We start from the raw sequence: 27,923 nt of genomic DNA, 5'->3' as shown, positions 1-27,923 counted from the left end.
TTAGACGTGGTCAAAAAATAAAAAATAAGATCACATCTGTTCTGTGGTGGCTTCTTTGCCCTGCCTGCCATTTAGCCGTCAAACTGCCTAGAATAGCGTGCTTTTCTTTTGAAGGCCCTACCTATTCCTGCTCCAGTAAATGTGTGAGGAGCCCTGCATGCCGAATGACGAGTTACTCAGAAATCAATGCACATTGGCCTTGCCTTGGATGGACCTTCTGCTACTTTCCTGCGAGGCCATTTTTTTAATTCATCATCTTCATGTCGGGCAGCAGATCCATATCATCTTAAGGTTCCATGGTGTAATGGTTAGCACTCAGGACTCTGAATCCAGTGATCCAAGTTCAAATCTTGGTGGGACCTGTTTTTATTTTGCCAGCGCAGCACAAAAAAAGTAAAATAGCATCCTGTTCCCTTGAAGGCCAAAGAATGACACTAACACTGGGTTTTCCAGTACACTGGTAAGAAAACGTCCGGTTAGCTCAGTTGGTTAGAGTGTGGTGCTAATAACGCCAAACTCGCGGGTTTGATACCCGTACTGGCCAAGTTTTTACTCTCAGATGCACTTAAGGGCTCAGCTTGGTCTCACAGACATCCCTGCTGCAGGAAAGCTGTGTCGCGGCAGCCGAAATAGCTCAGTTGGGAGAGCGTTAGAATGAAGATCTAAAGGTCCCTTGTTCGATCCCGGGTTTCGGCAAAGCAATGTTGTTGTTCTGTTTTGGGCACAGGGTCAGTTGAATAAAGGTCACCCAAAAAGCCTAGCCGCTTCACCCTTAAGTCCACCTGCTTCCATTTGACCAAAACGCTATCTTTCTCCCAGGTGGTCACATTTTTTTTTTCTTTTATTATACTGTTCAAAATTCAGATAATTCACTTATTTATACAGATTACACTTAAGACAAAACATTAAAAAGGTCCATTTTACATCATAGCTTCACAACAATGTTTTTTTTTTTTGTTTTTTTTACATAAAATGTTGTAAGTATTATTCCTTAAAAGGTAAAATCACATTTTTAAAAAGACATTTTTAGTCCTGTGTCATTTAAAATCGTTGTGACTTCTTGAGTAAAAACATCATAAAAAGCCTCCTGCATTTCCTCTAACTTAAAATAATAAAATAGACATTCAAAATATTTCTCCACCTTCCTCTTAAACACATTCCACACATTTAATAAAACTTTTTCCTTTTTTGCTACAACTCTTCTCTCCCATATTGCACTTTTCATTAAAACCACAAGTAAATTTATGAGTTTTTTATTATCACATTCTTTGTTCAGCCCCAACAGTAACACCTTTTCCCACTCTAGATTGTCGTCTCTTTCTCCTTTCAAAGTTAAAATCATGCTTTTGCATATCTCATTGAAATCTTTTAACTCATTACAATATAAAAACAAGTGTAAAAATCCATCATCTGCATCTTGACACACTATACATGTGAGACTTTCCTCCATCCCTATTTTGTTTAAAATGACATCTGTAAACACTGCTTTACTCCTGATAAAATATTCTAAATTCTCCAGTTTTGACTGTACAAATTTGCCATTGATATTAGCCCATATATTGTCTTCATTTACATCTTTAAACAGCCGTATCCAGTACTGATTTGCACCAGGTTTCTTAAAAACCCCATCTCTAAAAAACCCATTCTTGTTAACTATTCTGCAGGTATGGCATTTTTAATTATGTTGTATTCCTTTATTAAGTCTTGTCTGTTAAAATCCTCCTTCGCTTCATCCATCACATCAATAACATACTGCACCGGTAAAAATCCTTCCTTAAATTCATATAAAATATCCCTTACTCTTGTTATTCCCACCTCCCACCATTTCCTAAAAAACACCACTTTCTCTTGATTAAGAATGTCACTGTTTAAAAATAAAGGCTGATTTAAAATGTTCTCACGTCCTTGTATATTAAAATGTACACAAGTTAAAAAATTTCCCCCATGCTCCAATCAATTCTTTATAAAAATCTGGTAGACCCTCTGTCATGAATGTTTTCATCCTCATCCATAAAATATTTTCTCCCATATTAAAATTGCCACTTTTACTTAAAAAAATATTCCATTGTTCTTTTCCATGCTGCCTTATTTTCTTCATCCAAATATTTCTTTACCATTTTCACTCTTAAGCTGTTTTTTCTTTGTTCGACGTCTATTAAACCTAGTCCCCCTTTGCCCACTTCTCCAATCAACGTTGCATATGCTATTCTTGGAGGCTTTCCTTCCCATAAAAAATCTAAAAAACATTTTTTCAGCCTTTTTTCCATCCACAGTGGCATTGATGACACATATAAAATATTCCATAATTTAGAAACCATTAAAACATTCAAAATTAAAACCCTCCCCTTCAAAGTTAAAGACATTAATTTCCAAAACCTCAGCCTTCTTTCAATCCCTCCTAACATTTCCTCCCACATAGTTACTTCTGCTTTCTTTTCATCCCTCCCAACTACAATGCCTAAAATTTTAATTTCATCCATTTCCTTGAACGTAAAATGTCCAGATAAAGCCTCAGTTACTCCAAATCTCAAATATACTGTTTTATCTTTGTTTATTTTAGCTCCTGAACCCTTGCAAAAATGTTGTACCGTTTCCATTGCTTGCTTTACACTTGCCAGATCTTTTAGTATTAATGTAGTATCGTCAGCATATTGAAATATTTTATTCACTCCCCCCTCTACCTCTATTCCTTTTATTCTTTCCTCTTGCTTCACAGCTAATCCCAGTGGTTCTGCAACTAAGGCAAATAAAAGTACAGATAACGGGCAACCCTGTCTGATTGATCTTGTTATTTTAAAGCAGTCCGTTAAAAAAACATTGCATTTTATCCTGGTTATAGCTCCTCTATATAAAATCTGAACCCACTTTATAAAATTTTCCCCAAAACCAAAACTCTTTAACACTCCAAATAAAAAGTCATGCTCCACTCTATCAAAAGCTTTCTCGAAGTCCAGACTAATTAAAAAACCATCTTTCTTCTTATCATTTATATATCTTACTGTGTCTTTAATACTCATAGTTGTATCAGCAATGTCTCGTCCTTTTATACTATATGCTTGGTTTGTTTTGATTATGCTTGGCATCCCTTCCTTTAGTCTGTTAGCTAAAACGTTAGCTAAAATCTTCAAATCAGTGTTGAGCATTGTTATAGGTCTATAATTTTTTTAATCTACTTTATCCCCCTTTCCTTTGTATATCACCTTCATTAAGCCCATCCCCATTCTTTTATTTACCCCACCATTCTCAAAAATCTCATCATATACTTCCTTTAAAATACTAGATAAAATATCTTTAAAAACAATATAAAATTCACTTCCCAACCCATCAATTCCTGGACTTTTCTTTTTGTTCAATTCACTAATTGCTCTTTTTATTTCTTCTTCTCTTACCTCCTTGTCACATTCTCTTTTTTCCTCTTCTTCTACTCTTGATTTGATTAGCTTTAGCAATTCCCTTTTTTCTTTTTCTTTTACTCCCTCTGTGCAAAACAATTTCTCATTATATGATCTTATTTCTTCCAAAATCTCCTCATTTTGTTCTACTATGTTCCCATTTCTGCTCCTTATTTCTTTAATCATTTCTGCCTTCCCTCTTCTCTTCTCTAGATCAAAGAAAAATTTAGTGCACTTTTCCCCCTCCACTGTAAATTTGGCTTTGCTTCTTAATCTTGCACCTTCAAATTTTTCCTCCTCCATTTCTTTCAGTCTTCCTTCCAGTTCTTTTATCTTTTGTATATCTTTTCCATTCTCATTTTTCAATTCGTTTTCTAGTTTTTCTTTCAGCTCCTTTTCCTTATATATTTTTTACAATTTTGTAACTGTCTACAGTATTTTATTGTAAACTTTTTAACTAAATGTTTCACATTCTCCCTCCACATTCTTTTGTCCTCATTATAAATTTCATTCCCTTTTTCCTTTTGAATAATTTGCTTTATACTTAAAACATAGTCTTCATTCTTTAAAACCGCTGTGTTTAAAACCCATACCCCTGGCCCTCTTTTCACATTACTCCAGTCTAAATTCATAAAAATTGGCTTATGGTCACTCAGACTTGTTTCTTCATATTTGATCTTGCTTATAAACTCTTCAACATTCCTTGTGCATAAAATAAAATCAATCCTTGTTTGACAAAAAAAATTCCCCACTAACTGTCTTCTTGAGTACTCTTCTGTCTGTTCATTCCTTTCTCTCCATACATCAATTAAATTCATCTCCTCCATCAATATTTTCAGTTCTTTTCTTCCCTTATCCGTTTTAAAAACCATTCCCTCAGCCATTTCTAATTTACTAAAAACAGTGTTAAAATCCCCCATGATAATAACTCTTTCATATTTCTTTAAATAAACTCTTAGTACATTAAAATACTCTTTCTTTCTGTTCTCCTCTGTTGGGGCATGAACGTTCACCATAATTACTTTTTTCTTCTCATACTCCATTTCACATATAATACACTTTCCCTCTTTGTCATTATAGATTGTTTTACATAAAACCCCACTGTTTTCTTTTATTAAAATTGCAACTCCTCTCCCCAGCCTCCCATCCCCATTATTGTATAAAATCTCAGTCCATCTCTTCCAAGCCCTTTAGCAACTCATACTTATTTGCGCATTCAATTTCTTCATCTTTTAGCAGTTTTTTCCTAGCAGTCTCTAAATTAGGTTTTATCTTTATCGATCTTCTTCTTTTTGATGATTTCACCTGTGTCTCTTTGTTTCCGTCCTTTTGTAAATGTTCGTCTAACTCGGTTTGCTCCTCATTACTTTGGTCTTTTGTCTCCACTGTGTCCAATGCCTTTTGAAAACTGTCTGTCATGTCCATTTGTGTCCAAAATATGTCTTCCTGTTGTTCTTATTGTAAGTCTTTATTATTCGAATTGCTCAATTCTGCTGCTTCCAAAACATTCCTTAAACTGTCAGTCATATCCATTTGTGTCCATGTTGTCCCTTCCTGTTCAGTGACTCTGTCCTTTCCATTAGCCTCATTCTCTTGTAGTTTTTCACTTTTAGATTCTGTTCTTCTGTCTTGTGTTGTTGTTTTGTCCTCTGACTGTATATATTGTCTCCTTCATACATCTGTCTGTCTACCCGCTGCTCTTCCTCCTCCTCCTCTTCCCCCATCCAACATTCACATTTATTTAAAACCTTATTACAATCCGGGCACTTCACCGCATCGCAATCCCTTGCGAAATGCCCCCTTTCCTCGCACTTAAAACACTTAAAATCTGGACAGTCTTTCACCACATGATCTGGGCTCATGCACAGCCTGCAAGTTTTCACCTGATGGCTGTGCATCACCCTAAAGTATTGTGGTCCTTCTGCTGTCTCTATTCTTGTGCTGTACGGGAGGGATGCCACTTCCTTGGGGAATCTGGTTTTAACAAACCTCGTCCCATCTTCAATATCTGTGCCCGGATAAAACCTTCTTTTAATTTTTGAAAGGGGACAAACTCCCCAATGATCCAATTTGTCTAAAATATCTATATCAGCAACATAGACAGGCAGATGCATGAAGAAGACAACATAATCTCGATTTTGTAGCCTCTTTACTGTACAGTTTATCCCTTTAATAGGCAATCCATCTGTTAATACATCAGCATCTTCCTCTCTTTCAAGTGTTACTTCATATTCCTTGTTTTGTTTTGGTCTTACAGCCAAAATCTTTCCATCCCCAATCCTCTCCGTGACTGCTTTAATTAAATCCATTGCTCTCACCTCTGTTGTTTGTCCCATATCCACTGTTACAGTTGCTTCTTTTAGATAAATCCTTTTCCTTGCTTCCTTCTCCGATCGGTTTGTTTCTCGTTGTCGTCTGTCCAGTCCATTGTCATTTGCCTTCTCAAATCCGTCCGCCATTGCCAGGTCTGTCACTGTAGATCCGTCCATTGCAAAAAAAAATAGGAATAAAAAACACTCCTCCCAAACAGCTCACGCTGCTGGGAGGATAAACTAAACAAACACAAAAAAAGATTAACAAAAATGTATTTTAGTCAAAAATAAAACTAAACAGAAGAAAATGTGGTGAGCCTCTCTCACCAACTGCAGCCAAACACTTCCTGGAATGTACCACTATCACACATGCACAGGGGGGTATGGCCGTAAGCGAGAGCAGCCGTCAAGAGTTGGCTATTTAAAAATAGGCGCAGCACCAGGAGCCGAGTGCCGCTCAGCTTGCCTTGACACAGCACCGACAGAAAAAATGCCCTTGGCCCCTCAATAGTTTACCTCTTTTTTATTTTTTATTTATTTATTATTTTTTTTGCCAAATGAAGGAATTCAAAAAGCTTACAGCACCTGGTATTCCCAGGCAGTCTCCCATCCAAGTACTAACCAGGCCCAACCCTGCATTGCTTCCGAGTTCAGATGAGATCAGGTATTGCCAGGGTGGTATAGCCGTAAGCAAGAGCAGCTGTCAAGAGTTGGCTATTTAAAAATAGGCGCAGCACCAGGAGCCAAGTGCCGCTCAGCTTGCCTTGACACAGCACCGACAGAAACAATGCCCTTGGCCCCTCGATAGTTTACCTCTTCTAGGGGTGTGATTCTCGCTTTGGGTGCGAGAGGTCCCGGGTTCAAATCCCAGACGAGCCCTTGCAGCTGTCTTGTGTTTTACAGGGAGGTATTATGGCTTTCATAAAAACTTCTTTCGAAGAATTCCAGTTTGTTAGCAGATAGTATCACCACGTAAAACCTTCCCTGCACAGTGGCTTGCTGTTCTAGGAGAATGATTCTCGCTCATGCCACGAGAGCTCCCAGTTTCAAATTCCGGGTGAGCCCGTACAGTTGTCTCATGTTTTATGAGGGCATTGAGGTTTTAGACAGAGGCCGTTTTCAGAGAATGCCGGTTTGACAGCAGATAGTGTTGCCATGTAAACTTGTTGCTTTTTATTGGCTCGTTGGTCTAGGGGTTTGATTCTTGCTTCGGGTGTGAGAGGTCCCGGGTTCATTTACTGGACGAGTCCTTGCAGTTGTTTTTTGCTTTGAGAGACAGCTTGGCTTTCACAGAGGCCTGTTTCAACACCAGTTTATGAGCATTAGATAGCCTATAAGAAGGGTTTTGTTTCCATGGAGTAATGGTTAGCACTCTGTACTTTGAATCCAGTGATCCGAGTCCAAATATAGGTAGAACCTCTTCCCTCTCTCCTTGCTTCAACTCAGTGAACTTAATGAGACCATTTTCAATCACACCAATCAGTGAGTAATTCTGATACCATACGCTGAGATAGCTGTTTGATGCTATCACGATCCTCCTTCAGCAATCACTTATGTAACGTTATGTGTGGTTTTGCCATGCAGCATAAATCTGTGAAACTGATTAGATCAATTTACTCACTGAAACAGCTGGACAACAAAAATTTATAAGTAAACGAGTGACTCAACTTGTCGGTCTGGGGCTGCGAGTCTGGTTTTGGGTGGGAGAATTCACGCACAAGCCCTGCTTCAACGCATGAGATTTTGAAGGTATGTTGTGACTCAATTGTTACATAAAGATTTCGAACCATGCACTGCTTCTGATGCCATGTGAAAGCTTCAAGTCTTAGTTGGTCTAGAGGTATGCTTTTCGCTTTGGGTTCGAGAGGTCCCGGGTTCAAATCCCGGACGAGCCCTTGCAGCTATCTTGTGTTTTACAGGGGGGCATTATGGCTTTCATAAAATCTTCTTTAGAAGAATTCCAGTTTGTCAGCAGATAGTATCACCACATAAAACCTTCTCTGCACAGTGGCTTGCTGTTCTAGGAGAATGATTCTCGCTCGTGCCACGAGAGCTCCCAGGTTCAAATTCCGGGTGAGCCCGTACAGTTGTCTCATGTTTTATGAGGGCGTTGAGGTTTTAGACAGAGGCCGTTTTCAGAGAATGCCGGTTTGTCAGCAGATAGTGTTGCCATGTAAACTTGCTCCTTTTATTGGCTCATTGGTCTAGGGGTTTGATTCTTGCTTCGGGTGTGAGAGGTCCCAGTTTCATTTACTGGACGAGCCCTTGCAGTTGTTTTTTGCTTTGAGGGACAGCTTGGCTTTCACAGAGGCCTGTTTCATAACCAGTTTCTGAGCATTAGATAGCCTGTAAGCTGTGTCTTGGTTCCATGGTGTAATGGTTAGCACTCTGGACTTTGAATCCAGTGATCCCAGTTCAAATCTCGGTGGAACCTCTGCCTTCTCTTCTTGCTTTAAATCAGTGAAATGAATGAGACCATTTTCAATCACACCAATCAGTGAGTAGTTCCGATACTATCCACTTAGATAGCTATTTGATGCTCCCACGGTCCTCCTTCAGCAATCACTTATGTAACATTATGTGTGGTTTTGCCATGCAGCATAAATCTGTGAAACTGATGAGATCAATTTACTCACTGAAACAGCTGGACAACAAAAATTTATAAGTAAACGAACGACTCAACTTGTCGGTCTGGGGCTGCGAGTCTGGTTTTGGGTGGGAGGATTCACGCACAAGCCCTGCTTCAATGCATGAGATTTTGAAGGTATGTTGTGAATCAATTGTTACATAAAGATTTCCAACCATGCACTGCTTCTGATGCCATGTGAAAGCTTTGCGTTTCAGTGGCTCGTTGGTCTAGGGGTATGATTCTCGCTTTGGGTGCGAGAGGTCCCGGGTTCGAATCCCGGACGAGCCCTTGCAGCTGTCTTGTGTTTTACAGGGGGGCATTATGGCTTTCATAAAATCTTCTTTCGAAGAATTCCAGTTTGTCAGCAGATAGTATCACCACATAAAACCTTCCCTGCACAGTGGCTTGCTGTTCTAGGAGAATGATTCTCGTTCGTGATACGAGAGCTCCCAGGTTCAAATTCCGGGTGAGCCCGTACAGTTATCTCATGTTTTATGAGGACGTTGAGGTTTTAGACAGAGGCCGTTTTCAGAGAATGCCGGTTTGTTAGCAGATAGTGTTGCCATGTAAACTTGCAGCTTTTTATTGGCTCGTTGGTCTAGGGGTTTGATTCTTGCTTCGGGTGTAAGAGGTCCCAGTTTCATTTACTGGACGAGCCCTTGCAGTTGTTTTTTGCTTTGAGGGACAGCTTGGCTTTCACAGAGGCCTGTTTCAACGCCAGCTTCCGAGCATTAGATAGCCTGTGAGAAGTGTCTTGGTTCCATGGTGTAATGGTTAGCACCCTGGACTTTGAATCCAGTGATCCGAGTTCAAATCTCGGTGGAACCTCTGCCTTTGCTTCTTGCTTTAAATCAGTGAAATGAATGAGACAATTTTCAATCACACCAATCAGTGAGTAGTTCCGATACTATACGCTGAGATAGCTATTTGATGCTCCCACGGTCCTCCTTCAGCAATCACTTATGTAACGTTATGTGTGGTTTTGCCATGCAGCATAAATCTGTGAAACTGATGAGATCAATTTACTCACTGAAACAGCTGGACAACAAAAATTTATAAGTAAACGAGTGACTCAACTTGTCGGTCTGGGGCTGCGAGTCTAGTTTTGGGTGGGAGAATTCACGCACAAGCCCTGCGTCAACGCATGAGATTTTGAAGGTTTGTTGTGACTCAATTGTTACATAAAGATTTCCAACCATGCACTGCTTCTGATGCCATGTGAAAGCTTCAAGTCTTAGTTGGTCTAGGGGTATGATTCTCGCTTTGGGTGCGAGAGGTCCCGGGTTCAAATCCCGGACGAGCCCTTGCAGCTGTCTTGTGTTTTACAGGGGGGCATTATGGCTTTCATAAAATCTTCTTTCGAAGAATTCCAGTTTGTCAGCAGATAGTATCACCACATAAAACCTTCCCTGCACAGTGGCTTGCTGTTCTAGGAGAATGATTCTCGCTTGTACCACGAGAGCTCCCAGGTATAAATTCCGGGTGAGCCCGTACAGTTGTCTCATGTTTTATGAGGGCGTTGAGGTTTTAGACAGAGGCCGTTTTCAGAGAATGCCGGTTAGTCAGCAGATAGTGTTGCCATGTAAACTTGCTGCTTTTTATTGGCTCGTTGGTCTAAGGGTATGATTCTTGCTTTGGGTGTGAGAGGTCCCAGTTTCATTTACTGGATGAGCCCTTGCAGTTGTTTTTTGCTTTGAGGGACAGCTTGGCTTTCACAGAGGCCTATTTCATTGCCAGTTTCCGAGCATTAGATAGCCTATAAGAAGGGTCTTGTTTCCATGGTGTAATGCTTAGCCCTCTGGACTTTGAATCCAGTGATCCGAGTCCAAATATCAGTGGAACCTCTTCCTTCTTTCCTTGCTTCAAATCAGTGAACTGAATGAGACCATTTTCAATCACACCAATCAGTGAGTAGTTCTGATACTATACGCTGAGATAGCTGTTTGATGCTATCACGATCCTCCTTCAGCAATCACTTATGTAACGTTATGTGTGGTTTTGCCATGCAGCATAAATCTGTGAAACTGATGAGATCAATTTACTCACTGAAACAGCTGGACAACAAAAATTTATAAGTAAACGAGTGACTCAACTTGTTGGTCTGGGGCTGCGAGTCTAGTTTTGGGTGGGAGAATTCACGCACAAGCCCTGCTTCAACGCATGAGATTTTGAAGGTATGTACTGAATCAATTGTTACATAAAGATTTCCAACCATGCACTGCTTCTGATGCCATGTGAAAACTTCATGTTTTAGTGGCTAGTTGGTCTAGGTGTATGATTCTCGCTTAGGGTGTGAGAGGTCCTGGGTTAAAATCCTGGACGAGCCCTTGCGGTTGATTTTTGTTTTGAGGGACAGCTTGGATTTCACAGAGGCCTGTTTCATAACCAGTTTCTGAGCATTAGATAGCCTGTAAGAATTGTCTTGGTTCCATGGTGTAATGGTTAGCACTCTGGACTTTGAATCCAGTGATCCGAGTTCAAATCTTGGTGGAACCTCTGCCTTTGCTTCTTGCTTTAAATCAGTGAAATGAATGAGACCATTTTCAATCACACCAATCAGTGAGTAGTTCCGATACTATACGCTGAGATAGCTATTTGATGCTCCCACGGTCCTGTTAGTGGCTCGTTGGTCTAGGGGTATGATTCTCGCTTTGGGTGCGAGAGGTCCCGGGTTCAAATCCCGGACGAGCCCTTGCAGCTGTCTTGTGTTTTACAGGGGGGCATTATGGCTTTCATAAAATCTTCTTTCGAAGAATTCCAGTTTGTCAGCAGATAGTATCACCACATAAAACCTTCCCTGCACAGTGGCTTGCTGTTCTAGGAGAATGATTCTCGCTTGTGCCACGAGAGCTCCCAGGTTCAAATTCCGGGTGAGCCTGTACAGTTGTCTCATGTTTTATGAGGGCGTTGAGGTTTTAGACAGAGGCCGTTTTCAGAGAATGCCGGTTTGACAGCAGATAGTGTTGCCATGTAAACTTGCTGCTTTTTATTGGCTCGTTGGTCTAGGGGTATGATTCTTGCTTCGGGTGTGAGAGGTCCCAGTTTCATTTACTGGACGAGCCCTTGCAGTTGTTTTTTGCTTTGAGGGACAGCTTGGCTTTCACAGAGGCCTATTTCATTGCCAGTTTCCGAGCATTAGATAGCCTATAAGAAGGGTTTTGTTTCCATGGTGTAATGCTTAGCCCTCTGGACTTTGAATCCAGTGATCCGAGTCCAAATATCGGTGGAACCTCTTCCTTCTCTCCTTGCTTCAAATCAGTGAACTGAATGAGACCATTTTCAATCACACCAATCAGTGAGTAGTTCTGATACTATACGCTGAGATAGCTGTTTGATGCTATCATGATCCTCCTTCAGCAATCACTAATGTAACGTTATGTGTGGTTTTGCCATGCAGCATAAATCTGTGAAACTGATGAGATCAATTTACTCACTGAAACAGCTGGACAACAAAAATTTATAAGTAAACGAGTGACTCAACTTGTTGGTCTGGGGCTGCGAGTCTGGTTTTGGGTGGGAGGATTCACGCACAAGCCCTGCGTCAACGCATGAGATTTTGAAGGTATGTTGTGACTCAATTGTTACATAAAGATTTCCAACCATGCACTGCTTCTGATGCCATGTGAAAGCTTCACGTCTTAGTTGGTCTAGGGGTATGATTCTCGCTTTGGGTGCGAGAGGTCCCGGGTTCAAATCCAGGACGAGCCCTTGCAGCTGTCTTGTGTTTTACAGGGGGGCATTATGGCTTTCATAAAATCTTCTTTCGAAGAATTCCAGTTTGTCAGCAAATAGTATCACCATATAAAACCTTCCCTGTACAGTGGCTTGCTGTTCTAGGAGAATGATTCTCGCTTGTACCACGAGAGCTCCCAGGTATAAATTCCGGGTGAGCCCATACAGTTGTCTCATGTTTTATGAGGGCGTTGAGGTTTTAGACAGAGGCCGTTTTCAGAGAATGCCGGTTAGTCAGCAGATAGTGTTGCCATGTAAACTTGCTGCTTTTTATTGGCTCGTTGGTCTAGGGGTATGATTCTTGCTTCGGGTGTGAGAGGTCCCAGTTTCATTTACTGGACGAGCCCTTGCAGTTGTTTTTTGCTTTGAGGGACAGCTTGGCTTTCACAGAGGCCTACTTCATTGCCAGTTTCCGGGCATTAGATAGCCTATAAGAAGGGTCTTGTTTCCATGGTGTAATGCTTAGCCCTCTGGACTTTGAATGCAGTGATCCGAGTCCAAATATCGGTGGAACCTCTTCCTTCTCTCCTTGCTTCAAATCAGTGAACTGAATGAGACCATTTTCAATCACACCAATCAGTGAGTAGTTCTGATACTATACGCTGAGATAGCTGTTTGATGCTATCACGATCCTCTTTCAGCAATCACTTATGTAACGTTATGTGTGGTTTTGCCATGCAGCATAAATCTGTGAAACTGATGAGATCAATTTACTCACTGAAACAGCTGGACAACAAAAATTTATAAGTAAACGAGTGACTCAACTTGTTGGTCTGGGGCTGCGAGTCTAGTTTTGGGTGGGAGAATTCACGCACAAGCCCTGCTTCAACGCATGAGATTTTGAAGGTATGTACTGACTCAATTGTTACATAAAGATTTCCAACCATGCACTGCTTCTGATGCCATGTGAAAACTTCATGTTTTAGTGGCTAGTTGGTCTAGGTGTATGATTCTCGCTTAGGGTGTGAGAGGTCTCGGGTTAAAATCCTGGACGAGCCCTTGCGGTTGATGTTTGTTTTGAGGGACAGCTTGGCTTTCACAGAGGCCTGTTTCATAACCAGTTTCTGAGCATTAGATAGCCTGTAAGAAGTCTCTTGGTTCCATGGTGTAATGGTTAGCACTCTGGACTTTGAATCCAGTGATCTGAGTTCAAATCTCGGTGGAACCTACTTGATGCTCCCATGGTCCTCCTTCAGCAATCACTTATGTAACAATGTGTGGTTTTGCCATGCAGCATAAATCTGTGAAACTGATTAGATCAATTTACTCACTGAAACAGCTGGACAACAAAAATTTATAAGTAAACGAGTGACTCAACTTGTCGGTCTGGGGCTGCGAGTCTGGTTTGGGTGGGAGAATTCACGCACAAGCCCTGCTTCAACGCATGAGATTTTGAAGGTATTTTGTGATTCAATTGTTACATAAAGATTTCCAACCATGCACTGCTTCTGATGCCATGTGAAAGCTTCATTGTTAGTGGCTCGTTGGTCTAGGGGTATGATTCTTGCTTTGGGTGCGAGAGGTCCCGGGTTCAAATCCCGGATGAGCCCTTGCAGCTGTCTTGTGTTTTACAGGGGGGCATTATGGCTTTCATAAAATCTTCTTTCGAAGAATTCCAGTTTGTCAGCAGATAGTATCACCACATAAAACCTTCTCTGCACAGTGACCTGCTGTTCTAGGAGAATGATTCTCGCTCATGCCATGAGAGCTCCCAGGTTCAAATTCCAGGTGAGCCCGTACAGTTGTCTCATGTTTTATGAGGGCGTTGAGGTTTTAGAGAGAGGCCATTTTCAGAGAATGCCGGTTTGTCAGCAGATAGTGTGGCCATGTAAACTTGCTGCTTTTTATTGGCTCGTTGGTCTAGGGGTATGATTCTTGCTTCGGGTGTGAGAGGTCCCAGTTTCATTTACTGGACGAGCCCTTGCAGTTGTTTTTGGCTTTGAGGGACAGCTTGGCTTTCACAGAGGCCTGTTTCCACACCAGTTTCCGAGCATTAGATAGCCTATAAGAAGGGTCTTGTTTCCATGGTGTAATGGTTAGCACTCTGGACTTTGAATCCAGTGTTCCGAGTCCAAATATCGGTGAAACCTCTTCCTTCTTTCCTTGCTTCAAAGCAGTGAACTGAATGAGACCGTTTTCAATCACACCAATCAGTGAGTAGTTCCGATACTATACGCTGAGACAGCAATTTGATGCTACCACGGTCCTCCTCCTTGAAGGAATTCAAAAAGCTTACAGCACCTGGTATTCCCAGGCGGTCTCCCATCCAAGTACTAACCAGGTCCAACCCTGCTTTGCTTCCGAGTTCAGATGGGATCAGGCATTGCCATTTTTTTTTTTCTTTTATTACACTGTTCAAAATTCATACAATTCACTTATTTATCCAGATTACACTTTAGACAAAACATTAAACACAACAATGTGTATTTGTTTTTTTACATAAAATGTAAATTTATGAGTTTTTTATTATTACATTCTTTGTTCAGCCCCAACAGTAACTTTCAATTCAATTCAATTCACCTTTATTTGTACAGCGCTTATACAATGTAGATTGTGTCAAAGCAGCTTCACATAAAAGGTCACAGTGAATAGGAACAGTGTAGTTCAGTTTGTAGTGTTTAAGTTTAGTTCAGTTTAGCTCAGTTCATTGTGGTTTAATAATCACTACTGAGAGTCCAAATATTGAAGGGCAAATCCAACGATGCGCAGCTCTACAGATCCCGAACCATGCAAGCCAGTGGCGACAGCTGAGAGGGAAAAAAAACTTCACTAAATGGCGGAAGTGAAGAAAAAAAAAACCTTGAGAGAAACCAGCCTCAGTTGGGCACGATCATTTTAATTTTTCCGCTGGCCAAACGTCTTGTGCAGAGCTGCAGTCTCAGTGGCGGAGACTGGAAGCTGGCCTCAGCGAAGACTCGTCTGTCTCTGGAGCGTCACAGGAATCAGTCTCATGTTCTCCACTCTTCCATGACCATCACAGTAGCTGCTCAGGATTCGGCCTGGTCCAGGATATGGAAACCTTGGATCATCTCGTCGTTGGTCTTGAATCGAATCAGTGACTCTGCATAGTCTGAGGGCCTCGGGAAGAGTATCCCCAGGTGGAAATGGAGAATAAAGAAAATAATTAGCGTAGCTGATGTTCACAGTGTATATCAACAAGATGCATAACCTGTGTGGAAGCCCCCTAAGTGGTGCACTAAGTGTATGCTTTACTGAACAGATAGGTCTTTAATCTAGTTTTGAATTGGGAGAGTGTGTCTGAGCCTCGGACGTTATCAGGAAGGCTATTCCAGAGTTTAGGAGCTATAAATGAGAAGGCTCGACCTCCTTTACTCGACTTTGCTATTCTATGTACTACCAGAAGCCCTAAGTTTTGAGACCTTAAAGAGCGAGTTGGATTGTAGCGAGACAGAAGGTTGGTTAGATAAACAGGAGCTAGATTATTTAAAGCTTTATATGTAAGAAGCAATATTTTAAATTCAATATGAAACTTAACAGGCAGCCAGTGTAAGGAGGATAAAATTGGGGTGATGTGATCAAATTTTCTAGACCTGGTAAGAACTCTGGCAGCTGCATTTTGTACTAATTGAAGTTTGTTAATAGACGATGCTGGGCAGCCAGCAAACAGTGCATTACAGTAGTCCAGCCTAGAAGTCATAAAAGCATGGACTAGCTTTTCTGCATCTGAGATGGATAGCATACTTCGTAACTTAGCGATATTTCTCAGATGAAAGAAAGCAGTTTTTGTGACATGGGATATATGATTTTTAAAAGTTAAATTGCTGTCTAATATGACACCCAGATCTTTTATAGTAGAGCTAACACTAACTTTGTATCCCTCTAATTGTAGGTCGAGTTGTGCGATCTGCTGTGTACAGGATTTAGGCCCAGTAAGTATTAATTCTGTTTTGTCTGAGTTTAAGAGAAGATAATTGTTTGTCATCCAGTCTTTAACATCTTTTATACACTCAGTTAGCTTGGACAGTTTAGACATCTCGTCAGGTTTAGTTGAAATATATAATTGTGTATCATCTGCATAGCAGAAAAGCTGATCCCATGTCTTCTAATAATGTCTCCCAGGGGTAGCATGTATATTGTAAACAGCAAAGGGCCTAAAACTGATCCTTGAGGCACCCCATATTTTACTGGGCTGATTTGTGAAGGCTGTCCATTAATATTCACAAACTGGTAACGGTCAGATAAGTATGACTTAAACCATTGTAGGGCCTGTCCCTGGACACCTGTAGACTTTAAGCGATTAATAAGGATACCATGGTCAATGGTGTCAAATGCCGCACTAAGATCGAGTAGAACTAATAGCGAGATGCACCCTTGGTCAGGGTGCTAAGAGTAAATCGTTGGTTATTTTCACTAATGCAGTTTCTGTACTGTGATGAGCTCTGAAACCTGACTGAAACACTTCAAAAACATTGTTCGTCTGCAGAAAGGAGCATAATTGAGCAGAAACAACTTTTTCTAGTATTTTAGATGTAAATGGAAGGTTTGAAATAGGCCTATAATTAGTTAAGTTGCTGGGGTCCAGTTGTAGTTTCTTAATAATAGGTTTAATAACAGCTAGCTTGTAAGGATTTGGAACATGGCCTAAAGATAAAGAAGAGTTGATAATGTTAAGAAGAGGTTCTCCTATAACAGGTAGCAATTCTTTCAGTAACTTTGTTGGAATTGGGTCCAATATACACATAGCTGATTTAAAGCTATTTATAATTTTGTCTAGCTCTTCCTGTTCTATGATTTTAAAGCACTGTAGGTTATTTAGATTCAGAGATGTGTTTACTGGATCTGAAGTATAAGGCGGTGCAGAAAGTTTAATATCTCCTATTTTCTGTCTAAAGCCTTCTATTTTATCACTGAAAAAATTCATGAAGTCATCACTACTAATTTGCGGTGGAACATTTTGTTCCAAAGATGACCGATTATTTGTTAATTTAGCGATGGTGTTAAATAAGAATCTAGGATTGTTATGATTATTTTCTATCAGTTTGCGGAGGTGCTCAGCCCTGGCAGATTTTAGAGCCCTCCTATAGCTGGACATACTGTCTTTGTACGCAATTCTAAAAACTTCTAAATTAGTTTTTTTCCATTTACGTTCCAGGGCACGGGTTGCTGTTTTGAGAGCGGGGGTATGACTTATACCATGGTGTAGTTTTATTCTCTCTAGCCTTTTTTTAGTTTGATGGGTGCCACAGTATATAGAGTGCTAGTAAAGATGGCATCCATGCTGCTGGTTACTACATCAACTACGTCATTTGCGTTTGCGGGTGCATTTCGAAATAAAGAAAGATCAGGTAAGTTATTTATAAATTCATCTTTGGTGGATGGAACAATAGTTTTACTAGGGCGATATATCGGAGCGGATCTGCTAATTTCAGGTAAACACAGCTTATATAGTAAGAGGTAGTGGTCTGTAATATCATCACTTTGTGGTATAATCTCTACATCAATGACCTCAATTCCGTAAGACAGAATTAGATCTAGTGTATGCTTTAGGCGATGGGTTGGTCCAATAACGTTTTGCTTTATCCCTAGTGAATGTAGTAGATCCATAAATGCGAGCCCTAATGTGTCGTTAGCATGATCTATGTGGATGTTAAAGTCTCCTACAATTAGTATTTTATCAGTTTTAACTAGTAAGTCAGAGATAAAATCAGAAAACTCTTTTAGAAAATTGACATAGGGTCCTGGGGATCTATATATGGTGATTAGAGCGAGAGATAACATTTTTATTTTTATTTGGTGTTTGCATAGTGCCCGGAAGCATAACATTAAGCGCTAATACTTCAAAGGAGCTAAACATAAGTCCGTTTCTCTGATTAACATTAAGAATATCACTAAAGATTGACGCAACTCCACCACCACAGCCAGTTTGACGAGCCTCATGTTTATATAAGAATCCTGGAGGAGTTGCTTCATTTAAACTAATATAGTCATTTTGTTTCAGCCAGGTTTCAGTGAGACAGAGTGCATTAAGATTGTTATCTGTTATTATTTCATTTATGATAAGTGCTTTAGGTGCTAGTGACCTGATGTTTAGGAGACCAAGCTTTATGAAATTTGTGTTTTCACTTTTTAGTGGTTTTTCTGGTTTAATTCTTAATAGATTATTTCTGGAGCACACAGTACGTTTATTTCTTGATCTAGTAATACGAGGAACAGACACAGTCTCTATGGGGTTAGCCAGATAAGCATTACTGATATTTATGTGGGACGAATAGGAGTCTGTATGGCTAAATTGTGAATTTTGTGAATTTTTACTTACCAGTCAGACAGAGCGAAGTATTCTGGTATTCTATCATCATTCACTGCCGTTATATAGTCAGGTTCATAAATATTTGGACATCGACACAATTCTACAATTTTTGGCTCTATACACCAACACAATGGATTAAAAATTAAACTAACAAGATGTGCTTTAACTACATACTGTCAGCTTACAGTTTACATTTACATGAATCAAGTGAACGCTGTAGGAATTACAACAGTTTGCATATGTGCCTCCCACTTGTTAAGGGACCAAAAGTAATTGGACAGAATAAAAATCATAAATCAAACTTTTACTTTTAAATACTTGATTGCGAATCCTTTGCAGTCAATTACAGCCTGAAGTCTGGAACGCATAGACATCACCAGACTTAATACAGGTATACTTCAGCGCCCAGTGAGTGAACAAATTGTGAGAAATCAGTTTGGGCCAAAATCAAGTTCCATTTAATACATTTATGGGGAAAACTGCAATGAAAATAAGCTATTTGGAATCATGTAATTGACTGTTAATTTCATTGTTGGTTTTTTGTGTGTGTGTGGACAGGATTCAGATGGTGGTGTTGCTGAGAAGGATCTTTAACAAGTTGTCTTTGGCATTTACAGCATTAATGCTGAGGGAGGAGATGCCACCACCCCTCCAGTGGACGTTGGAATAGTGATTGAGGGCGTTGAAGTGCTTCACGAGTTGGGAGACATTGCTTCTGCATGCGCACTCTTAATGGGTGTAATATATGCATTGAACCTCAGTTATCCTCAGGAACTGAAAAAAATTCTTTGAGGTGCTTCAAAAAATCTTCCTCCAGCTGGATGCTACGAGACTCAACTAAGGTACAGATGCTCAAAAACAAACTGGCCGGTAAGGTCATCAGTTCACCACTCTTCTTACAGAGTGCAAACATAGATACAGGGACACGTTTCATTTCACATTGCATTTCAAAGATACTTGGATCAGTCAATCCATTAGCGGATCACTCGTATGTCAGCTTGTAGACCCAACAACTGATCTCCACGGCTTTAAAATGCCCCAGTGTCTCTGTATCTGTGGTTACACACAGTAAATACAGTTTGGTGAAGTGAGTTTGGTGAACTGATGACCTTCACAGCCAATCACAGTCATTTCTGTTGAGCAAGTGTACACAATGATAAATCAGTGGCATGTAAGAACGTGCACTACAGCACTCTAATGTTAGCAGGAAATAAACTTTTTTTAAATTCCACTACAGCTTGGAACTGAATTCCAGTATCATGACAACACCAGAACCAACAAAGAAGAGTTTGTTTAATATGAAGGCACTTTGGACTTAAAACCGTTTCATTTGAAAAAGCACTTGACACTTTTATGTCTTTGTTTTTGTTTGATTGTGACACATACCACTGTTCTGGGTGACATGTTTCTCTGTCATGTAAAGTGTCCAGAGTTATTTCCCTTATTTTTTATTATTATTATTTATTTTTTTTATTTTTTTTTTATTTTTTTTTGAAAACTTTATCAGTAACTGGTTAATTTGTCAGATTTGACCACTCAGGTAAAACAAAATAAAATCCTGTTGGCGTGTTAGGCTATGTTAAGGCTTCATATTTTTCTAACACCTAGTTGAAAATCTTCCTCCAGCTGGATTCTACCAAATGTTCAACCAAGGTACATGTGTTCAAAAACTAAATTTGTGAGTAAACCAACACTGAGCTATTATGATTTTGTGGAATTTAACATGGTCTTGTTTGTATTTAAAACAGTTTTACTGCAAATACACTTGACACACCACTGTTCAGACTGATATGTTTTTTAAAGTGTCCAGAGTATTTGAATTTTTAAAAAAAGATAAGATAATCAAGATAACCAACTTTTACAGTGTGCTTTTTTCACACACTGTTACTATTGTAATATGTTGTACTACTTTTATTTTATATTGTGATGGTTTAAATTGACCACTCAGGTTTAAACAAAGTAATGCCATGTAATTGGAAAATGTAAGTCTTTCACATTATTTTCTAATTCTGTGACAACCTTTTTATTGTTGGATCATATATTCTCAACTGATGTGATTTCTTTACTGCATCTTAGATCGTGTTCAACTGTTACGTGTGTCAGTAATGTTAATGGAATTTTGTGTTGGTGAATAAAAAAACTAACAAATGTTAGCTGAGTTTACTTGAATAATTTGTGTGGAACCTGTTGACAAACTAAAGTTAATTAAACCTAACTAGTAAAAATAAAATTAAGTGAAATAATTTTGTTTTGATTGATTAAGCTTAAATAAAATGATTTGTTGTAAACTAATTTGTTTACTTTCAATAGACAAAAATATAATATGCAACTTTAGTTAGTCCATATAACATAACTAATTTAAGTTAGTTCAACTCAAATGTCTCATGTTCAGGAAAATCAATTGATAATATTGGCTTGATTCAAACGAATTGTTTCAACCTAAAATAAGGCCATTAATTCAATTAGCTTTGAAATATTTATTTTCAACTTTCATAAATATATTTTGTGGAACCCGTTGAAAAGAAAAAATTAAGTAAACTCAAGGTTTCATTTTTTTGAGTGTATGTGTACTTGACATGAAACCTTCTTACTGCAGCATTTTGGAGAAACAGGGTATTAATATAATATAAAGTGCTATAAAGACCCCATTTCAAATAAGTAGAAAAAAACAATAATCAGTTCTTATACAGGACATCCCATACTATATGTGTACTTCACATGAAACCTTCTTACTGCAGCGTTTTGGAAAAACGGGGTATTAATATAATATAAAGTGCTATAAAGACCCCATTTCAAATAAGTAAAAAAAAAAACAATGGTGAGTTCTTACACAAGACATCCCATACTATATGTGTACTTCACATGAAAACTTTTTACTGCAGCGTTTTGGGAAAAAAAAGTTATTAACATAATTCAAAATGTTATAAAGATCCCATTTCCAATAAGTAGAAAAAACAATGGTCAGTTATTATACAGGACATCCCATACTATATGTGTACTTCACATTAAACCTTCTTACTGCAGCGTTTTGGAGAAATGGGGCATTAACATAATATAAACTGTTATAATGACCACATTTCTAATAAGTATAAAAAAAACTATGGTCAGTTCTTGTAGATGAGTTGTACTATACTATGTGCATACTTCATATTAAAACTTCTTACTGCAGCAGTATCGTTTTTGGTTGAAATGTTCTATAAAACCACTTTTAAAATAAGTAGAAATAACAGTGGTCATTTCTTTTAGGACAGCAATAATATGTTATTTATTAATGATTTTAAGGAAACTGAAGTAGTTGTTTCACAACTTTGTGTCCAGTCAAGTGTATTGAAGAGTTTTAAACATGTCAATGTACAACTTAATGGGATAATTTATCCAGAAATTAACTTTTTGTCACAATTTATCCACCTTGTACTTGTTTCAAACATGTATGATTTTTCTTTATGAATTCTCTTAAACACAAAATATATTTTGAAGAAACCTGTAAGCCTGTAATTATTGACTTCCATAGTAATTTTTTTCTAAAATGAAAGTCAGTGGTTACAGGTTTTTTTCAGTTTTCTTTAAAATATCTTCTTTTGTGAAAGAAACTCATACATGTTTGTAACCGTTTGAAGGTGAGTAAATATTAAGTTACTATCCCCTTTAAAATGAACCAAACATATCAAGTGGGGTTTATCCTATCACCCTACATTTGGGGCAGTACCACTCATCATCCCCAATATTGGCATTTTGTGGTATCTCCACACAGTTGGGATGATACCATCCCTCACACAAAGAGCATTCCACCATCAGTTCACTACAGTGTGCAGTCCTGCATACACAGTGGACATCCACAGTTGTTTGTCTTAGTAGTCCAATGCTCTCTCTTGGGTCATATTTAAAACATACTCTGCCTCCTCTGAATGATGTTACAAGTTCTGTCCTCAGTCGGCTCTGACGGAACCTACAGTTTTCAGGCCTCAGGTTGCAGCACAATACACATGCAAATGCAATTGAAAATAATCCACAATTGCTGAAGTTGGACTGCTGTTGAATAGGAAGATAAATGATTGTAAATGTCTCTTCCACTGGCCTAAGTAACCAAGACAACTTTTGTTTGTCTTTATTATCCAGACCAGTAGAAAGACTGTCATAAACACAAATCTGATTTTTCCCACAAAATATGTTGCTTACAGTCAGCCAGTGATTGCCTCCAGTGTGTACAATTTGTGCAAATGGGTTGCTTGGAGTACCCACAATCCTTCCATTGTGTAAGGCACTGAATAAGAGTGTTGACTGAAGTCTATCGTTGTCTGGGTACTCTTTTGCAAGCAAGTAAGATGCAAAATCAATTTCTCCAGAAGTAAGCCAGTAATGCTGATGGAGTACAGCATCTGCTTGGCTTTTTGGGAGTTGTGGTGATCTCTGAAGCTTTGCACATTGTACTTTTTTTGTGGGGTCTTGTCCTTGCCAGCATGGACCATGGTTGATGTAACTTTTTTTTTTGGTCTTTTTTCTATATGAGCCTCTGAGAAAGTAAAAAATAAAGCATTTATTAATGTTTTATTCTTTATGTTTTGTTCTGTATTTGTCCTGTCTGTTATTTACACATCATTTAAAACATCTGAGATGATTTGGCAGATAAAGGATCATGTAATCTTGTGAACAGAACAAACAGAAGCTAATTTGCTAATTACAAGCTACTTCTTAAAACTAGTTTTTAAATCAGTTTAGAATATCTGGATTAACTGATCTGTCATCACTGCAAGTGCTTGTGTATGTTGAAAAAGACAGACCTATCCATCCTCAAAACCATGATCGTTATTGTAGCAAATACAGGTTTATTTCATATAATGTATAATGTGTAGATTCATTCCCACACAGACTGGTATGTCAAGTGTTTATTTCTTTTAATCCTGATGGTTTTGATGACAACTACTGAAAACCCTAAATTGAGTGTCTTATAAAATTTGAATATTGTGAAAAGGTTCAGTATTGAAAACTCCTGGTGTCACACTCTAATCAACTAATTAACTCAAAACACCTAAAAAAAAAGGCCTTTAAACTGTCTATAGGTCTTGAGCTGCGGTCACACTATAGTTTGTGTGTGTAAAATTTTGTCGTATGGCGCTGCGAAAAGGGGGTGATTGAACAAGATGATTAGACACTTTAAAAAGTGAGCAATTGCTCCGTATTTTAAATACAGAGAGGTCATGTTTTGATCCTCGATTGGTCTCACGCAGTCAAGTGATGCGATTTCGCAGTTCAGAGTTTACCAAGCTTGAACTTTCCAATGCAGCGATCTTTGAAACTTGACGCACCAGCTTGTGTTTGCTGTCTGTTGCATTTGGGTGGGTAAGAATGGAAGTCTATGGGGAAAAATTTCCAGTGTGACCACAGCTTCGTTCGGTTAGCTACACAATTATGGGAAAGATGGCTGATTTGACAGTTATCCACAAGACAACCATCGACACTTGCACAAGAAGGGCAAGACACAGAATGTCATTGCAAAAGATTCTGGCTGTTCACAGAGCTCTGTGTCCAGGCACATTAATAGAAGCTAAGGTATGGAAAAGATGTTGTAGAAAATAAGGGTTCAAGCCAGAGGGATAACAAGGTCTGTTATCCCTCATTCTTTCTTGGGCTCTTAGCGCAGGCGGTCTTATTTTATCTCTGAGGCTCTTCGTGCCCTGCTATCCAAACGGATAAGGAATTATGGATTTGATCAACTGGTCTCTGAATGCGATTGACACCATCTTATCGACGAGTAGTTTGGGCTCAGGAGACCCCATTTGTCCTGCGGGGACGTTTGCAGCTGGATACGTGATGGACGGGTGGGAGAATTATCTCTGGAGGATATTGAAGATATTTAGCTATTCGGAACATTGATAACAGGGTTTCTGCTGATGGGCTTATGCTGGGCCCTGGGGTATCGACGATTGATGAAAGCGGTCAGTGCTGGTCAAAACCCCACCAGGCTAGCCGGCTTGATTAAAACGCTGATGGGTAGGCTCGCTAATACTCAGACTATGATCCTACACTGCAAATTGGAAAACTTCAGGGTGAAACTAGTAGCTTTGCAACAACATTTGGCCAGATCTGGAGACGAGTGACAGACATTAAATATCTGTGAAATTGGCAGATATTGACCTAAAGTTGAAGTACTTTTCTCTGAAATTCCTGCTCCCTGTCAAGGACACCTGTTGGACTCTACAGGCTTACACACACACACATACACAACTACAGATAGACAATCACCACCTAGCTCCTCATCCAACGCCTCTGTGTGCTTTCACCAAGTGGAGTGGGTAGGCGCGTCTGTGACCTACGCCCCCTGGCTGCAGGACTAGATGGCTACCCGCCCTCATCGGACTATATCCACATCCCCTGTTCCCATCCCCTGTTGCGATGTCATGTCTTGTATGTTCATGTGCTTGACTGCTGGGGCTTTTTTTTCTCCCTGTTCTCACCCTGCCCTAATTCAAGAGCAAGGCGATAGGGAGTTTATTTTGCCTCTCTCTCCTGAAATGAATCTTACTTCCTTTCTTAAATGCTACCTCCTGTGACATGTCTTCCCCTGAAAATTGTGATGTTTGTGTATGGTCGGGGAGGGGGGTTCTATTTTACTATACGAAAGTGTATGTGACAAATAAAGGCCTGATTTGATTTGATTCTATTTTATTTTATTGATCTGAACTGCATCCTGGGGATAATTGTAAAACAAAACCCATTCAAAAAAGTGTGGGATACTGCTGCTGGAGTCAGTATTTCAAGAACCACTATGGACAGACATCACATTCCTTGAGTCAAGCCACACTTAAACAGACTGTGTCAGAAACATTTCACCTCAGGTAAAGACTGGAAAATCTATGGTGTATTGTGAGAAGGAACATGCGATAAACATGGTCTTATGTAATATTCAAATTTTATAATGCACTCAATTAGGGATTTTCATTAGTTGTCATACAAATCATCAAAATTAAAAGAAACAAACACTTGACATCTACCAGTCTGTGTGGGAATGAATCTATACATGTATACAAGTTATACTTCTTAAATTGAATTAGTGTAATAAATCAACTTTTTGAAGCTATTCTAATTATGTGACCAGCACCTGTACTCTGTTATTAGCCATGTAAGCTAAAGTACACAAAAGTACCTGTAGATATATTGGTTTGTTGAATGATACACATTAACTTTTCAAGGCTTACACATTTTTGTCAAGAGTATTGTATTCATACATTTAGTTCATTTTACCTGTAGAGTGGATTTGCCAAATGCAAAATCTTTCTTCATCCAATGGCATAAGGCATAACAGACTAATTCAATGAATTTAAATGAATAAAAAAATATTTTGAGATTTCAGACAAAGTCGAAATGCTCAGTGCTGGAACAAGTCACCCACATATTAGCTGTCAACAATTAAATGTGTGCCAGACACATATGTATAATTATTTCTTCACCAAAAATCTCTGTGAGAATACTAACCATGTCTATGTGTCTAGAAATAGAAGTGCAAAATGCTTGGGCATTACCTTCTCAAAGTATTCATGTTTGTAAATAAAGTTCATAGAAGCTGAAGTGTTAGTACTTCAAGTATACGTATTTATCTTTAAATGAAAATACAAAAGTGTACCATTTTAAATAATTATCACTCATATGATAGTTGTTGTATTTTTATTTCTTAGTGTGTAATGTATAAGTTTCAAATTTGTTTTAAAGAGGATGATTGTTTTTTTTTTATTATTGACATTAATCTTTCTCAATTCATTACAATACTCCAATAACTAAATATACAGACTTTGTGTACCACCTTTACTTGTAATTAGATTTACCACAATATAATCCTGTTTATATTAAATAGGCTGCTTCTGCAGGTTTGAGCTTACAGACCTGTTGCCCGGGGTCTGGGAAGCGTTTTTAAGACCGAAACAATCAAAACAAAATAAAACAAAACAAAAAATACCCATGATCTAACTTAAGTCTTTCATGTATGAAGAATGAAACAGCCAGGAATTGATTCATAGTTTGAGATACATTTTTTAAATGCACAGTACAAAAAAAAGGAATTTGACCAAGGTCTTTGATTAAATTGTGTTCCTCACACTACAACATTTTTTTGAGAATTTGTTTTAATGATAGCCTGTGGACAAAAGCTAAACCACGCAGTCACAATGCCTGTTAAAGAACTTTGTTGTGGCCTGAAACAGGAAACATGTAAAATGTCAGTTTGGGTCATGTCCCAAGTAAGTTTATTTTAATCTACCAGTGTTACACTATACATTAGCATTAACACCTGTAAGGAAATTATCATATTAAACAATCTTTGGTAGAATGACAATGTTAAAACATTACCTGACATTCAATATGCAACAACATCTTTATCATCTATATTGACTGACTTCCTATAGTACAGTAAAAAGGCGAGTGTGTTGGAGTCTTACCTTTTCTGGCTTGGGGTCAGCGCCTGTCTTTGGTGCTTCTGCTGTAGCAGTCCATCCTTTTCTTGCAGCCTAAATTTTTCACGTGGAAAAAGGACCATATATCTCACTGCTTGTGCCAGAAAAGATTAGTGACCTGACTTTCTATAGTACAGTAAAAAAGGCGAGTGTGTTTGGAGTCATACCTTTTCTGGCTTGGAAACAGCGCCTGTCTTTGGTCCTACCACAGTTGTCTGACAGTCTTTCACAGCAGCTTAAATAAACATCATATATAATGAAATGTGCCAATTACACGCTAAAATTAAATATATGATACCACTGTATTCATTTTATATATAATAGTGACATTTAAATGTAACAACTTGCATGACAATACAATACCTTTTTGGCTGTCTTGAAAGGGAAACCCTATTTTAGTCGTGAAACATAGACTCCTTTTTTGCTGGGCTTTCTTTGTTTACATCGTTCCACATTTACCCTATGTGTCTTTAAAAATAAAAGTCATTTGACAGCTGACCAGACAAATCAGTATATCTCAGTTATTTATGGAGTTCTGTTCCCTATATAGAGTAAATGGACATGTCACAAACTAATTGGGAATATTACCAAACCAATCTGCCTTGAGAGCAGCCATGGTCTAACAGTCAGAGAGTTTTCACTTTTAATTTTAATTTTCATATCTTCACTTTTACTTGATGCTTAGGTGTAATAGCCAACAGGCACATTATTTATTTAGGTTTCACATTCACAACAAGATGTGAATGTGAAAGGCATGTTAGACAATTTTTACAGGTACATTTACATCTCTGGAGAGATTCCCAATTTGTCAGTCACAACATGATTGTCACGATCACCAGCGATCGTAACTTCCTAGATCACTGGATCTCACACACAATAACCTATCCACTACAAATCCGCCATTCATGGACCACATATTCATACATGCACTCCGTTCACACACACACACACATGCTTCCTCATTTCCACTGATTAGACTCTGTGGAGAGGTAAGCATGATCTAACACCCAATGAGGGGGGAGAGCAGGCTTGGAGCCCGGCGGCTAATCAGCAGGCCAATCAGAAATAATAAATAACACCTGTTTATTCTGGTGATTGGGCCGGAGAGACACCCTTCTTAAGGAGAACAGGACCAGCCGGGAGAAGAGG

The 27,923-nt window shown here is 38.9% G+C and overlaps 1 long non-coding RNA gene and 10 other non-coding genes across 11 annotated transcripts; 9 read left to right on the top strand and 2 right to left on the bottom strand.

Moving 5' to 3' along the window:
* Window positions 1–290: 290 nt before the first annotated feature.
* On the top strand, window positions 291–362 carry trnaq-cug (transfer RNA glutamine (anticodon CUG)). Its single transcript has one exon. It is a non-coding gene; the product is annotated as a tRNA-Gln (tRNA).
* A 261-nt stretch (window positions 363–623) lies between these two features.
* Window positions 624–696, top strand: trnaf-gaa (transfer RNA phenylalanine (anticodon GAA)). Its single transcript has one exon. It is a non-coding gene; the product is annotated as a tRNA-Phe (tRNA).
* A 5,581-nt stretch (window positions 697–6,277) lies between these two features.
* LOC130224007 (5S ribosomal RNA) lies at window positions 6,278–6,396 on the bottom strand. The gene has a single exon (XR_008837110.1). It is a non-coding gene; the product is annotated as a 5S ribosomal RNA (ribosomal RNA).
* Window positions 6,397–8,066: 1,670 nt separating this feature from the next.
* trnaq-uug (transfer RNA glutamine (anticodon UUG)) lies at window positions 8,067–8,138 on the top strand. Its single transcript has one exon. It is a non-coding gene; the product is annotated as a tRNA-Gln (tRNA).
* Window positions 8,139–8,549: 411 nt separating this feature from the next.
* trnap-ugg (transfer RNA proline (anticodon UGG)) lies at window positions 8,550–8,621 on the top strand. The gene has a single exon. It is a non-coding gene; the product is annotated as a tRNA-Pro (tRNA).
* Window positions 8,622–9,089: 468 nt separating this feature from the next.
* On the top strand, window positions 9,090–9,161 carry trnaq-uug (transfer RNA glutamine (anticodon UUG)). Its single transcript has one exon. It is a non-coding gene; the product is annotated as a tRNA-Gln (tRNA).
* Window positions 9,162–10,757: 1,596 nt separating this feature from the next.
* On the top strand, window positions 10,758–10,829 carry trnaq-uug (transfer RNA glutamine (anticodon UUG)). Its single transcript has one exon. It is a non-coding gene; the product is annotated as a tRNA-Gln (tRNA).
* Window positions 10,830–10,953: 124 nt separating this feature from the next.
* On the top strand, window positions 10,954–11,025 carry trnap-ugg (transfer RNA proline (anticodon UGG)). Its single transcript has one exon. It is a non-coding gene; the product is annotated as a tRNA-Pro (tRNA).
* A 2,136-nt stretch (window positions 11,026–13,161) lies between these two features.
* trnaq-uug (transfer RNA glutamine (anticodon UUG)) lies at window positions 13,162–13,233 on the top strand. The gene has a single exon. It is a non-coding gene; the product is annotated as a tRNA-Gln (tRNA).
* A 310-nt stretch (window positions 13,234–13,543) lies between these two features.
* On the top strand, window positions 13,544–13,615 carry trnap-ugg (transfer RNA proline (anticodon UGG)). The gene has a single exon. It is a non-coding gene; the product is annotated as a tRNA-Pro (tRNA).
* An 8,993-nt stretch (window positions 13,616–22,608) lies between these two features.
* LOC130222279 (uncharacterized) lies at window positions 22,609–27,427 on the bottom strand. Its single transcript, XR_008836412.1, has 3 exons — window positions 26,942–27,427; window positions 26,760–26,828; window positions 22,609–22,843 (listed from the first exon to the last, which is right to left on the bottom strand). It is a non-coding gene; the product is annotated as an uncharacterized LOC130222279 (long non-coding RNA).
* Between the last annotated feature and the right edge of the window lie 496 nt (window positions 27,428–27,923).

This window comes from Danio aesculapii, chromosome 4, assembly GCF_903798145.1.
Source record: "Danio aesculapii chromosome 4, fDanAes4.1, whole genome shotgun sequence".
NCBI classification, from domain to species: Eukaryota; Metazoa; Chordata; class Actinopteri; order Cypriniformes; family Danionidae; genus Danio; species Danio aesculapii.
This window is presented reverse-complemented; position numbering and strand designations above follow the sequence as displayed.